Raw genomic sequence first — 13,128 nt, forward strand, 5'->3', positions numbered from 1 at the left:
GCAAAAATCCTCAACAAAATACTAGCAAATAGAATCCAACAACACATTAAAAGAATCATACACCATGATCAAGTGGGATGTATCCCAGGGATGCAAGGATTCTTCAACATATGCAAATCAATCAATGTGATACACCATATTAACAAATTGAGGAATAGAAACCATATAATCATCTCAATAGATGCATAAAAAGCTTTTGACAAAATTCATCACCCATTTATGATAAAAAAAAAACTCTCCAGAAAGTGGGCATAGAAGGAAACTACCTCAACATAATTAAGGCCATATACGACAAACCCACAGCAAACATCATTCTCAGTGGTGAAAAACTTAAAGCATTTCCTCTAAGATCAGGAACAAGACAAGGATGTCCACTCTGGTCACTAAGATTCAACATAGTTTTGGAAGTCCTAGCCACAGCAATCAGAGAAGAAAAAGAAATAAAAGGAATACAAATTGGAAAAGAAAAAGTAAAACTGTCACTGTCTGCAGATGACATGATACTATACATAGAGAAACCTAAAGATGCCACCAGAGGACTACTAGAGTTAATCAGTGAATTTGGTAAAGTTGCAGGATACAAAATTAATGCACAGAAATTTCTTGCATTCCTATACAGTAATGATGAAAAATCTGAAAGAGAAATTAAGGAAACACTCTCATTTACCATTGCAACAAAAAGAATAAAATACCTAGGAATAAACCTACCTAGGGAGACAAAAGATGTGTATGCAGAAAACTCTAAGACACTGATGAAAGAAATTAAAGATGATACCAACAGATGGAGAGATCTATTGGATTGGAAGAATCAATATTGTGGAAATGACTATACTACCCAAAGCAATCTACAGATTCAATGTAATCCCTATCAAATTACCAATGGCATTTTTTACAGAACTAGAACAAAAAATCTTAAAATATGTATGGAGACACAAAAGACCCCAAATAGCCAAAGCAGTCTTGAGTGGAAAAAACTGAGCTGGAGGAATCAGACTCCCTGACTTCAGACTGAACTACAAAACTACAGTAATCAAGACAATACGGTACTGGCACAAAAACAGAAATATAGATCAATGGAACAGGATAGAAAGCCCAGAGATAAACCCACGCACCTATGGTCAACTAACCTATGACAAAGGAGGCAAGGATATACAATGGAGAAAAGACAGTCTCTTCAATAAGTGGTGCTGGGAAAACTGGACAGCTACATACAAAAGAATGAAATTAGGGCTTCCCTGGTGACACAGTGGTTGAGAGTCCACCTGCCGATGCAGGGGACACGGGTTTGTGCCCCGGTCCAGGAGGATCCCACATGCCATGGAGCGGCTGGGCCTGTGAGCCATGGCCGCTATGCCTGCGCGTCCGGAGCCTGTGCTCCATAACAGGAGAGGCCACAACAGTGAGAGGCCTGCGTACGGCAAAAAAAAAAAAAAAAATGAATGAAATTAGAACATTCCCTAACACCATACACAAAAATAAACTCAAAATGGATTGAAGACCTAAATGTGAGACCGGACACTATAAAACTTAGAGGAAAATATAGGAAGATCACTCTTTGACATAAATCACAGCAAGCTCTTTTTGATCTACCTCCTAGAGTAATGGAAATAAAAACAAAAATAAACAAATGGGACCTAATGAAACTTCAAAGCTTTTGCACAGCAAAGGAAACTACAAACAAGATGAAAAGACAACCCTCAGAACGGGAGAAAATATTTGCAAACGAATCAAGGGACAAAGGATTAATCTCCAAAATATATAAACAGCTCATGCAGCTCAATATTAAAAAAACAAATAACCCAATCCAAAAATGGATGGAGGACCTAAATAGACATTTCTCCAAAGAAGATATACAGATGGCCAAGAAGTACATGAAAAGCTGCTCAACATCACTAATTATTAAAGAAATGCAAATCACAACTACAATGAGGTATCACCTCACACTGGTTAGAATGGGCATCATCAGAAAATCTGCAAACAACAAATGCTGGAGAGGGTGTGGAGAAAAGGGAACCCTCTTGCACTGTTGCTGGGAATGTAAATTGATACAGCCACTATGGAGAACAGTATGGAGGTTCCTTAAAAAACTAAAAATAAAATTACCATATGGTCCAGCAATCCCACTACTGGGCATATACCCAGATAAAACCATAATTCAAAAAGACATATGCACCCCAATGTTCACTGCAGCACTATTTACAATAGCCAGGTCACGGAAGCAACCTAAATGTCCATCGACAGACAAATGGATAAAGAAGATGTGGTACATATACATACAGTGGAATATTACTCAGCCATAAAAAGGAACGAAATTGGGTCATTTGTAGAGACGTGGATGGATCTAGAGACTGTCATACAGAGTGAAGTAAGTCAGAAAGAGAAAAACAAATATTGTATATTAACGCATATATGTGGAACCTAGAAAAATGGTACAGATGAATCAGTTTGTAGGGCAGAAATAGAGACACAGATGTAGAGAATAAATGTACGGACACCAAGAGGGGAATGTGGCGGGGTGGGGTGGTGTGATGAATTGGGAGATTGGGATTGACATATGTACACTAATATGTATAAAGTGGATAACTAATAAGAACCTGCTATATTAAAAAATAAATAAAATATAATTCCAAATAAAATTAAGATATATACACATATACATACATATACACATATATAAATGCACTATATATATGCTACACACAGTCACAGCATATATACACAACACACATCATACATAATACATAAATATACACTGTAAATAAATACATACTGTAAAAATATATTGCACTAAGTATGTGCATATTATTTTGAAATGAAGGGACTATTTTACCCTTCCATTGATAATAGGAACACTGAAAACTCAAGGTCTGCTACCTCTAGTGGGTAATTTGGATTTTCTGGGAGGAAAAAGAGACCCAGATTTGGAAACACACATCCAAAGCTTCAGCATGTACATAACAAGACTGTGCTTCTTCCTAAGCTCATCTATAGAAAAGTGCTAGGTGCTAGATTGATTAGAGTAACCACCACTTATCTGTGCTGTAGAAGCAGAAATCAGGGTCTCTCACATAAGGAATCTCATACCACAAGCCACCTAGAAAAGCCCGTTTCAACCATTTACATTCAAGCCATGGAATCTCATCTTTGGCTCAGCATTCTTTCCTGAGGCTACAGTTCCCCAGGGTAAGGGTTTGTGCTGCGCACTTGGAGGGGAGAATGGACAAGAGTGCCCTGGCGGCAGCAATGATAAGAGAGCAGCCCCTGCCTTGCTCAAGCCTAAACTGAGAGGGACGGGAAAGGCAGCAGAAGCCCCAGAGCTGACCAGACCAGGGGGGCTGAATATCTGAAAATTGCCTCCATTTAAAGCCTTCTGTCAGATAGCAGACTCAGTAATGGAAAGTTAAAAAAGAACCTTTGAAAATGCTTTTGCCTTTCTAAACATATTTGAACTAAAAGGTGGAATTATTTGCAGCATTCTACCACTCAGACCAAGAGGGGTTAAGGCACGGGTTCAGATTCCCACAGAGAAGAAAATGTATAACCAGTGAATTGCACCATGTTTCCTGCACTGTTAATGATCCTTTGGAGTGGGAGACAATGAGGGGGTTGCCAAGAGATCGTCATCCACCAAGGAACACATTGTTCATAAAAACGGGCATTGCTTTTTTGAGACCGAGGGGCCCAGGTGAGGGCTAGCAGGCTACTACAAAGGCTAATTTAACGTGTAGGATTAATATGTTAATTTGATGCTCTCCTGTTTGGTTAAGTGTTGCATTTCTATATTTCTAAGTCTGGCATTCAAATCTCTTTATGGGGGGACCATTTGGCCTCTCTAACGTCTTTTCCTCCATTGCCCCCAGTGACAGCCCCTTGACTGTCAAAGCAGCCTCCTCTCCTGAACATGGCATGCCCACTCCTGACTTTAGGCTGTGTGTGCTATTCCCCTGGCCTTGAGCCTGTCTTCTCTCTACTTACTTATCCAAATGCAAGATCTTAATTCCTCAGAATCCTACTCAAGCCCCAGATCTTTAAATAAACCATTCCTAAAAGCTTAGCTCACTCTGACCACCACCCCTTATGAACATCAGCTGCCTTTATGACTCAATCTGGTCTCTCTGCACATAATGCCTTATACTGGTCCTCAACTGGTTTGCACACATCTTGCCTCTCCAACCAAATCATAAACTCGTGGAGATGGGGATGATGACTCACTGCTCTTCTCTTCCACTGTTAGCACTCTGACATGGAGCCATAACCTCACCTTACTTGACTCCCCAATAGCATCAACACCATTGGCCACTTCCTCCATGAAGTACCTTCTTTTTCTTGGTCTCTGTGAAATTATCCTCTAGATTTCCCTCCCACCTCTTGGTCCCTCCTTCTCTATCTAACTTCTAAACGTTGGTGTCCTCAGGTTCATTCCTGGGCAGTCTCCTTTTCCTCTCTTTCTGTACTCCCTCTCTTTAGAAAGTCTCAGACAATTCCACAGCTCCAAAATATCATCTACATGCTCCGAAACATCTGTCTCCAGCCCAGACCTTTCTTCTGAGCAATGCCTGGGAAGAATAGCCCAATTAGTATTTTATGATATTTATGAAGACAAGTCCATTTTAAAAATATAAATCACTTAGCTCCTCATGGAGAAAAGCTCTCATTCCGTGGTTTTATTGCCTCTCTAATCCAAAGGAGCCACTGCAAAGATGATCATCCTGATAGGAGGCTAGGTGAGATACCTTATTCATGGAGAAAATCGACTAATAATAGACTGTACCACTATACACTGATATTCTGTACACTGTATTCATTGAAGCACCAAAAGAATATGCAAAAAAAGGAATGAGGAGGGAGGGATCAAGTCTTTTACTCAGAGTTCCCCAACTGCAATGTATCTCCCACATAGGGCGCTGAAATTTTTTTTTCCTAGATGAGCAAACTCAGAAACAAAGGACCAGGTTGACTCTGCCTAAATGGGCTCAGTCTAAGAAGGGTTCTGGTCTGAAGAAAAGTGCCATTGACAGGAAGCACTTGATCTCTGTTTATCAAAATGAATGCAAGCGGTGGAGGAATAGAAGATCATGAGCCATTGTCCAACAGAATAACTCTTCTCAGACCAGTTTGCTTTGTATTCCTTCAGTGAGTTAACTGGGCTATGATCACTGACCTCCAGTGAAAAGTTTTTCTGATCAGGCCAACTGCCATGTACATCTAGCCAATTGGTGAGTTAGGGTTCCACAGAACTAGGACACCATTGGGTGGATCATGCCAATAGTTTTACAATCAATTATCCTTTCAAGTTGACTGATCTCTCAAACTCCTCTTCAAAGTCAAACTGATCAATTTAACTGATAAACTGAATGGACATCACCACAGAGCTATGGGTTCTTTCTGACACAGCAAAGCATCAGGTCCCTCCAAGAACCGTTAGACTGACCGTCCATGATTTTCAGTGGAAGCATGTTTTCTCAATTAAGTCTATACATAGAAATTTTACTGCTTCAGAAAGGACATAAATCAGCTCAGCAGAACACTCTTGGGGCAAAGAAGAAGGGACAAGGGCTGGGGGAGGAGGAGGTATTTAAATTACTCAATGAAATGGAAATCAGGAGTAGGGTGGGTGAGCAGCTTGAGATGTAGATTCTTCTTTGTGTAGGAATAACTAACAAGCACCCTGAAGGTGTCTTCCTTCAAGGGAGAGATCAAAAGCTTTAAATGATACATTAAACAAGATGGACTTAATTGATATATATAGGACATTCTATCCAAAAACAACAGAATACACATTCTTCTCAAGTGCTCATGGAACATTCTCCAGGACAGATCATATCTTGGGTCACAAACCAAGCCTTGGTAAATTTAAGAATATTGAAATCATATCAAGTACCTTTTCCAACGACAATGCTATGAGACTAGATATCAATAACAGGAAAAAAATCTGTAAAAAATACAAACACATGGAGGCTAAACAACACACTACTTAATAACCAAGAGATCAATGAAGAAATCAAAGAGGAAATAAAAAAATACCTAGAAACAAATGAAAACATGATGACCCAAAACCTATGGGATGCAGCAAAAGCAGTTCTAAGAGGGAAGTTTATAGCAATACAATCCTGCCTTAAGAAATAAGAAACATCTCAAATAAACAAACTAACCTTACACCTAAAGCAATTAGAGAAATAACAAAAAAAAACCAAAGTTAGCAGAAGGAAAGAAATCATAAAGAACAGATCAGAAATAAATGGAAAAGAAATGAAGGAAATGATAGGAAAGATCAATAAAACTAAAAGCTGGTTCTTTGAGAAGATAAACAAAATTGATCAATAGAATTAGAAATGAAAAAGGAGAAGTAACAACTGACACTGCAGAAATACAAAGGATCATGAGAGATTACTACAAGCAACTCTATGCCAATAAAATGGACAACCTGGAAGAAATGGACAAATTCTTAGAAAGGTATAACCTTCTAAGGCTGAACCAGGAAGAAATAGAAAATATGAACAGACCAATCACAAGCACTGAAATTGAAACTGTGATTAAAAATCTTCCAACAAACAAAAGCCCAGGACCAGATGGCTTCACAGGTGAATTCTATCAAACATTTAGAGAAGAGCTAACACCTATCCTTCTCAAACTCTTCCAAAATATAGCAGAAGGAGGAACACTCCCAACTCATTCTACGAGGGTCTCACCCTGATACCAAAACCAGACAAAGATGTCACAAAGAAAGAAAACTACAGGCCAATATCACTGATGAACATAGATGCAAAACTCCTCAACAAAACACTAGCAAACAGAATCCAACAGCACATTAAAAGGATCATACACCATGATCAAGTGGGGTTTATCCCAGGAATGCAAGGATTCTTCAATATATGAAAATCAATCAATGTGATACACCATATTAAGAAATTGAAGGAGAAAAACCACACGATCATCCCAATAGATGCAGAGAACGCTTTCGACAAAATTCAACACCCATTTATGATAAAAACTCTCCAGAAAGTAGGCATACAGGGAACTTACCTCAACATAATAAAGGCCATATATGACAAACCCACAGCCAACATCGTCCTCATGGTGAAAAACTGAAACCATTTCCACTAAGATCAGGAAAAAGACAAGGTTGCCCACTCTCACCACTCTTATTCAACATAGTTTTAGAAGTTTTAGCCACAGCAATCAGAGAAGAAACAGGAATCCAAATCGGAAAAGAAGAAGTAAAACTGTCCCTGCTTACAGATGACATGACACTATACGTAGAGAATCCTAAAGATGCTACCAGAAAACTACTAGAGCTAATCAATGAATCTGGTAAAGTAGCAGGATACAAAATGAATGCACAGAAATCTCTTGCATTCCTATACACTAATGATGAAAAATCTGAAAGTGAAATTAAGAAAACACTCCCATTTACCATTGCAACAAAAAGAATAAAATACCTAGGAATAAACCTATCTAAGGAGACAAAAGACCCATATGCAGAAAATTCTAAGACACTGATGAAAGAAATTAAAGATGATACAAATAGATGGAGAGATATACCATGTTCTTGGATTGGAAGGATCAATATTGTGAAAATGACTCTACTACCCAAAGCAATCTACAGATTCAATGCAATCCCTATCAAACTACCACTGGTATTTTTCACAGAACTAGAACAAAAAATTTCAGAAGACCCTGAAGAGCCAAAGCAATCTTGAGAAAGAAAAACAGAGCCGGAGGAATGAGGCTCCCTGACTTCAGACTATACTACAAAGCTACAGTAATCAAGACAGTATGGTACTGGCACAAAAACAGAAATACAGATCAATGGAACAGGATAGAAAGCCCAGAGATAAACCCACGCACATATGGTCACCTTATCTTTGATACAGGAGGCAAGAATATACAGTGGAGAAAAGACAGCCTCTTCAATAAGTGGTGCTGGGAAAACTGGACAGCTACATGTAAAAGAATGAAATTAGAACACTCCCTAACACCATACACAAAAATAAACTCAAAATGGATTAAAGACCTAAATGTAAGGCCACACACTATTAAACTCTTAGAGGAAAACATAGGCAGAACACTCCATGACATAAATCACAGCAAGATCCTTTTTGACCCACCTCCTAGAGAAATGTAAATAAAAACAAAAATTAAAAAATGGGACCTAATGAAACTTAAAAGCTTTTGCACAGCAAAGGAAACCATAAACAAGATGAAAAGACAACCCTCAAAATGGGAGAAAACATTTGCAAATGAAGCAAATGACAAAGGATTAATCTCCAAAATTTATAAGCAGCTCATGCAGCTCAATATCAAAAAAAACAAACAACCCAATCCAAAAATGGGCAGAAGACCTAAACAGACATTTCTCCAAAGAAGATATACAGATTGCCAACAAACACATGAAAGAATGCTCAACATCATTAATCATTAGAGAAATGCAAATCAAACCTACAATGAGATATCATCTCACACCGGTCAGAATGGCCATCATCAAAATATCTACAAACAATAAATGCTGGAGAGGGTGTCGAGAAAAGGGAACCCTCTTGCACTGTTGCTGGGAATGTAAATTGATACAGCCACTATGGGGAACAGTAAGGAGGTTCCTTAAAAAACTAAAAATAGGGGCCTCCCTGGTGGCGCAGTGGTTGAGAGTCCGCCTGCCGATGCAGGGGATGCGGGTTCGTGCCCCGGTCTGGGAGGATCCCATATGCCGCGGAGCGGCTGGGCCCGTGAGCCATGGCTGCTGAGCCTGCGCGTCCGGAGCCTGTGCTCCGCAACGGGAGGCCACAACAGTGAGAGGCCCGCATACCACAAAAAAAAAAAAAAAAAAAAAAAAAAAAAAAAACTAAAAATAGAACTACCATATGACCCAGCAATCCCACTACTGGGCATATACCCTGAGAAAACCATAATTCAAAAAGAGTCATGTACCACAATGTTCATTGCAGCTCTGTTTACAATAGCCAGGACATGGAAGCAACCTAAGTGTCCATCAACAGATGAATGGATAAAGAAGATGTGGCACATATATACAGTGGAATATTACTCAGCCATAAAATGAAACAAAATTGAGTTATATGTAGTGAGGTGGATGGACCTAGAGTCTGTCATACAGAGTAAAGTAAGTCAGAAAGAGAAAAACAAATACCGTACACTAACACATATATATGGAATGTAAAAAAAAAAAATGGTCGTGAAGAACCTAGGGGCAAGACAAGAATAAAGACGCAGACCTACTAGAGAATGGACTTGAGGATACGGGGAGGGGGAAGGGTAAGTTGGGACATAGTGAGAGAGTGGCATGACATATATACACCACCAAACATAAGCAGCCACATAGCACAGGGAGATCAGCTCGGTGCTTTGTGACCACCTAGAGGGGTGGGATAGGGAGGGTGGGAAGGAGGGAGATGCAAGAGGGACGAGATATGGGGACATATGTATATGTATAACTGATTCACTGTGTTATAACACACCATTGTAAAGCAATTATACTCCAATAAAGATGTTTTTTAAAAAAAGGAGCGATCAAATCGAGAATTGGCAAGAAGTAGTTTCTCTCTATTGATGCTTCAAAATGTTTCCACTTATTAAAAGATTTCTATGCTGAACACAAATTCTAGCTCCCCGGGAGAGTACTTGTACAGAGAAGAAGCATGCTGCTTTAGCAGTAACTCCTCTTCATCCACCCTGCTTGGTGCCTTGTGAAAATGCCTTCTGTCAGCTTTCTACAGCTCTGGGCCTCAGTGAGTCACAGCCAATAATTCCCCCTCTCATAAAGCAGTAGGGTACCAGGAAGGCTAACTCCTCCCTACCCTTTTCTTTCCTCTATATATATTTTGTGCATCACTAGACCAATTAGCATTTTGCCATCACTAGACCAATTAGTGTCTACCCTGTTACAAAACAATCTCCCTATATAATGTTCAATAAGCCTCAGCCTTAGTGAGTTCTTCCAGTATTCAATCTATATTCTTTATGGTGCTCTGTAAGCTTATTTCCTCTTATATGCCCCTCAGTAAAGTCAGAAAATATATTCACTCATTCATTCAGCAAGTATGTACTGCATGTTTACTCTGCGCCAGGCATCATGATATGTGTCAAGGATACAGATCTCTGATTTCATGAGGCTTACAGTCTCGTGAGGGAGATAAGGATTAAATAAGTTATTGTATAAAAATATTTCATTGTAACTGTGATAGGTACAACAGAAGAGACCACATACAAGGTGCTCCAAATGAGTTACTAATTGGGACCTGATTGACTTAGGAGGGTCAGCAAAGGGTACCCAAACAAGCTGTCATTGAAGGTGAAATCTGAAGGATGAAATAGGAGGGAAAGAAGCAAGGGCATTCTAGAGATGGAAGAGCCTGTGCAGGGGAGCTGGGGCTGGAGGGCCCAGGTATGTAAACGAAGAGAAGGAAGGACAGAGTGCGAGGGGAGAGAGGCAGAGAGGATGGAGAGAGGTAGCAAGATCAAGATCAGCCAAGGCCTTATAGGTCATCTTAAATATGGTGGACTGAGCCCCAAGAAAATGGTATGCCACTAAGGATTTTAAGGACAACAACATGGTTAGTTAGGTTTTTATTGAGAAGCATCACTTAGTACTATGAGAATGATGAACTGAAGAAGGTAAAAGTGGAAGCAGGGAGACCAGTTCAAAGCTACTTGGTAGACTGGGCAAGAAATGATAACAGTGGGGTTAGGATGATTCAGTGGAAATGGAAACAATTTTTAAAAATTAAGATCTACCTAGGAGGTAGAACGTACATACAGGTAGAACTGGGAGAGAGGGAGGTACAAAGGATAACTTGATGGTTTGGGCCTTGAGTGACTAGAAAGATGACGATGGCTTTTGTAGAAATAGAGAATGCTAGAGGCAAAGGAGCTAATTGGAATTATTGGGGGACAGGGGTCCATGAGGTCAGTATTATGCATGTTAAGTCTGAGATATCTGTGAGATATTCAAGTGGAGAGGTTCAGTAGCCAGCTGGATATACAAGGCACCACATCAGTAATAAAAATCATTCTATATTATAGCAGAGTCAAACACTATATTCTTTTACTTTTTTTTTTTTTCTAGAAAAGGGGTATGTTCCAGAACTGTACTGTTCAAAATGGAAGCAACTAGCCACAAGGGGGCTACTTAGATTCAAATTAATTAAAGTTAAATAAATTTAAAAACTAGTTTCTCAGTGATGCTAGGCGCATTTCAAGTACTCAGTGTGGCTCGTGACTACTTGTATTGGACAACACAATGGACATTTCCATTACTGCATAAAGTTCGATAGGAAAGCCCTGGCTAGAACGTCAGAGGGCTTCCTATTTACAACAGTCAGCTCTGACTGGTCTTTCAGTGAGTGTTCAACTGTCACCAAGAAATAGAATCCTACTGTATTTTGTGTCCCAGACAAAGCTTTGAGGTTGAAGATGAAGAAGATATGGGAAAAGAAATAATGATAATCCTTGTTATTCAGATATCTTTCAATCCATCATAAAAATAAAAAAAAAAACAGATGAAGGATGAAAGGCATGGGGAGAGTGTATAAGAGGCATGGGGAGAGAGCCCATATTTTAAAAATACTATCAGATCAACTGGGGAGACTAAAATCAGATGAAATTAAGTACCAAGGAGGCATTAAGTGCTTATTCGGATTTTGACAAAAGAATGGTAAATTTATAGCCAATATTTTACAATAACTATAAATGGAGTATAACCTTTAAAACTGTGAATCACTATGTTGTACACCTATAACATATAATGTTGTACAATAATATTGTATCTCAATTTTAAAAATGAATGGGAAATGGATTCATGAAAGAGAGGGAAGGATGTAACCCAAGTGGGGAAACGATTTATTCAAAAGGCTGTGTACATCTGTGACGCCAGCCATGTTTTTCTGAAAGAAAAGAGAATCTGTGCTGAACTGTATAAGAAGCAGAGTAATGGAGAAGAAGTCCTTACGTGGACAAGTGGAAGAAGAACTAAAGAACCCAATTTGGAAGCATTAATTGTGTACTGACTTACTGAGGCTAACTCAGACACGCAGCTAACCACCGGGGATATAAGTGATAATGGGGTCCTGACCTTGTGCTCAAGGAGCTCCTAGTCTAAACAGCCATAGCCAAGCACCAGGCTGTCAGGATGCAAGACAGATGATAAAAATAGGTTTTACAAAATGTGTTCTTGCTCAATAAATATGTAAACTCAACACCACATTTGCAATATACAAGACATATATCTCACCAAAAAAATGCATGTTCAGAAATTACTATACACCTGGGAGCTTGAATTGTGGATGGAAGCTCAAATGAGGTGAACACGTGAAGGTCCTGGAATGAGCTGTGATGGGGCAGAGCAGACATTCAAGCGCTTCATCCCGTGAGCATGTCTTTTCACTGTCTTCCTTCATTATTAACCAAAATTAACAAGCCAGGCACTGCATTGCACAGTGTGGGTTATTCCTTTAATATTTTAGATTCTTTAGATTTCTTAGTAATGTAAGCCACGGCTCAAAGTCTACGGAGCTCTGCTTAAGATTAAGTTCAAGGTTAATGTCAGACCCTTCATGAGGAACATGGAAATATGTTATAGGGCTTCAGCCAGGGCTGAAAAGAATTTTCTGGCTTTCATGGCTGATGACTGGGTTTGCCACTTTGGGGAAGACTACTTAGATTTGAGGGTGAAGTTTGTAACCTTTATGATACCACCTTTCATGGTTTTTCTTTGTGTTACAAAGCCATGACTTTCATTGAAATTCCACTTTCTACTGGAATTCACTGACATTTCTTTCCTGCTGATTGCTGGGTACTAGTACTGAATAAAATACTTATCTGTAAACATACATAAACATATTTAAATTCCTTCAGGAGTGTTATCTTTGCTATATGCTTTGTATCAGTTTTTATTGAAACAACTGTCCACTTGTACTATGGCTATCTTTATAGAAAAACACTCAAATGTATTATATTTTGGTGATGTTGGCTTTTTGAAATACATTTGCTTTAGTTGCAAATACAGGGGGAATTTACCCACATTAATCATTTCCCAGTAAATTTCTTGTGTTTTACTGCCTGCCATGAACACTGATGCTAGCGTATTTCTTTTTAGATACTTTTTTCAGGGTTATCGGA

At 39.1% G+C, this 13,128-nt stretch overlaps 1 protein-coding gene across 2 annotated transcripts in view; it reads right to left on the minus strand.

The window, feature by feature from the left end:
* The window catches only part of HHAT (hedgehog acyltransferase), a 364,249-nt gene that overhangs the window by 68,401 nt on the left and 282,720 nt on the right, over nucleotides 1–13,128 (minus strand). The window lies entirely within an intron of this gene.

Source organism: Mesoplodon mirus, assembly GCF_964341445.2.
Source record: "Mesoplodon mirus genome assembly, chromosome: 3".
NCBI classification, from domain to species: domain Eukaryota; kingdom Metazoa; phylum Chordata; class Mammalia; order Artiodactyla; family Ziphiidae; genus Mesoplodon; species Mesoplodon mirus.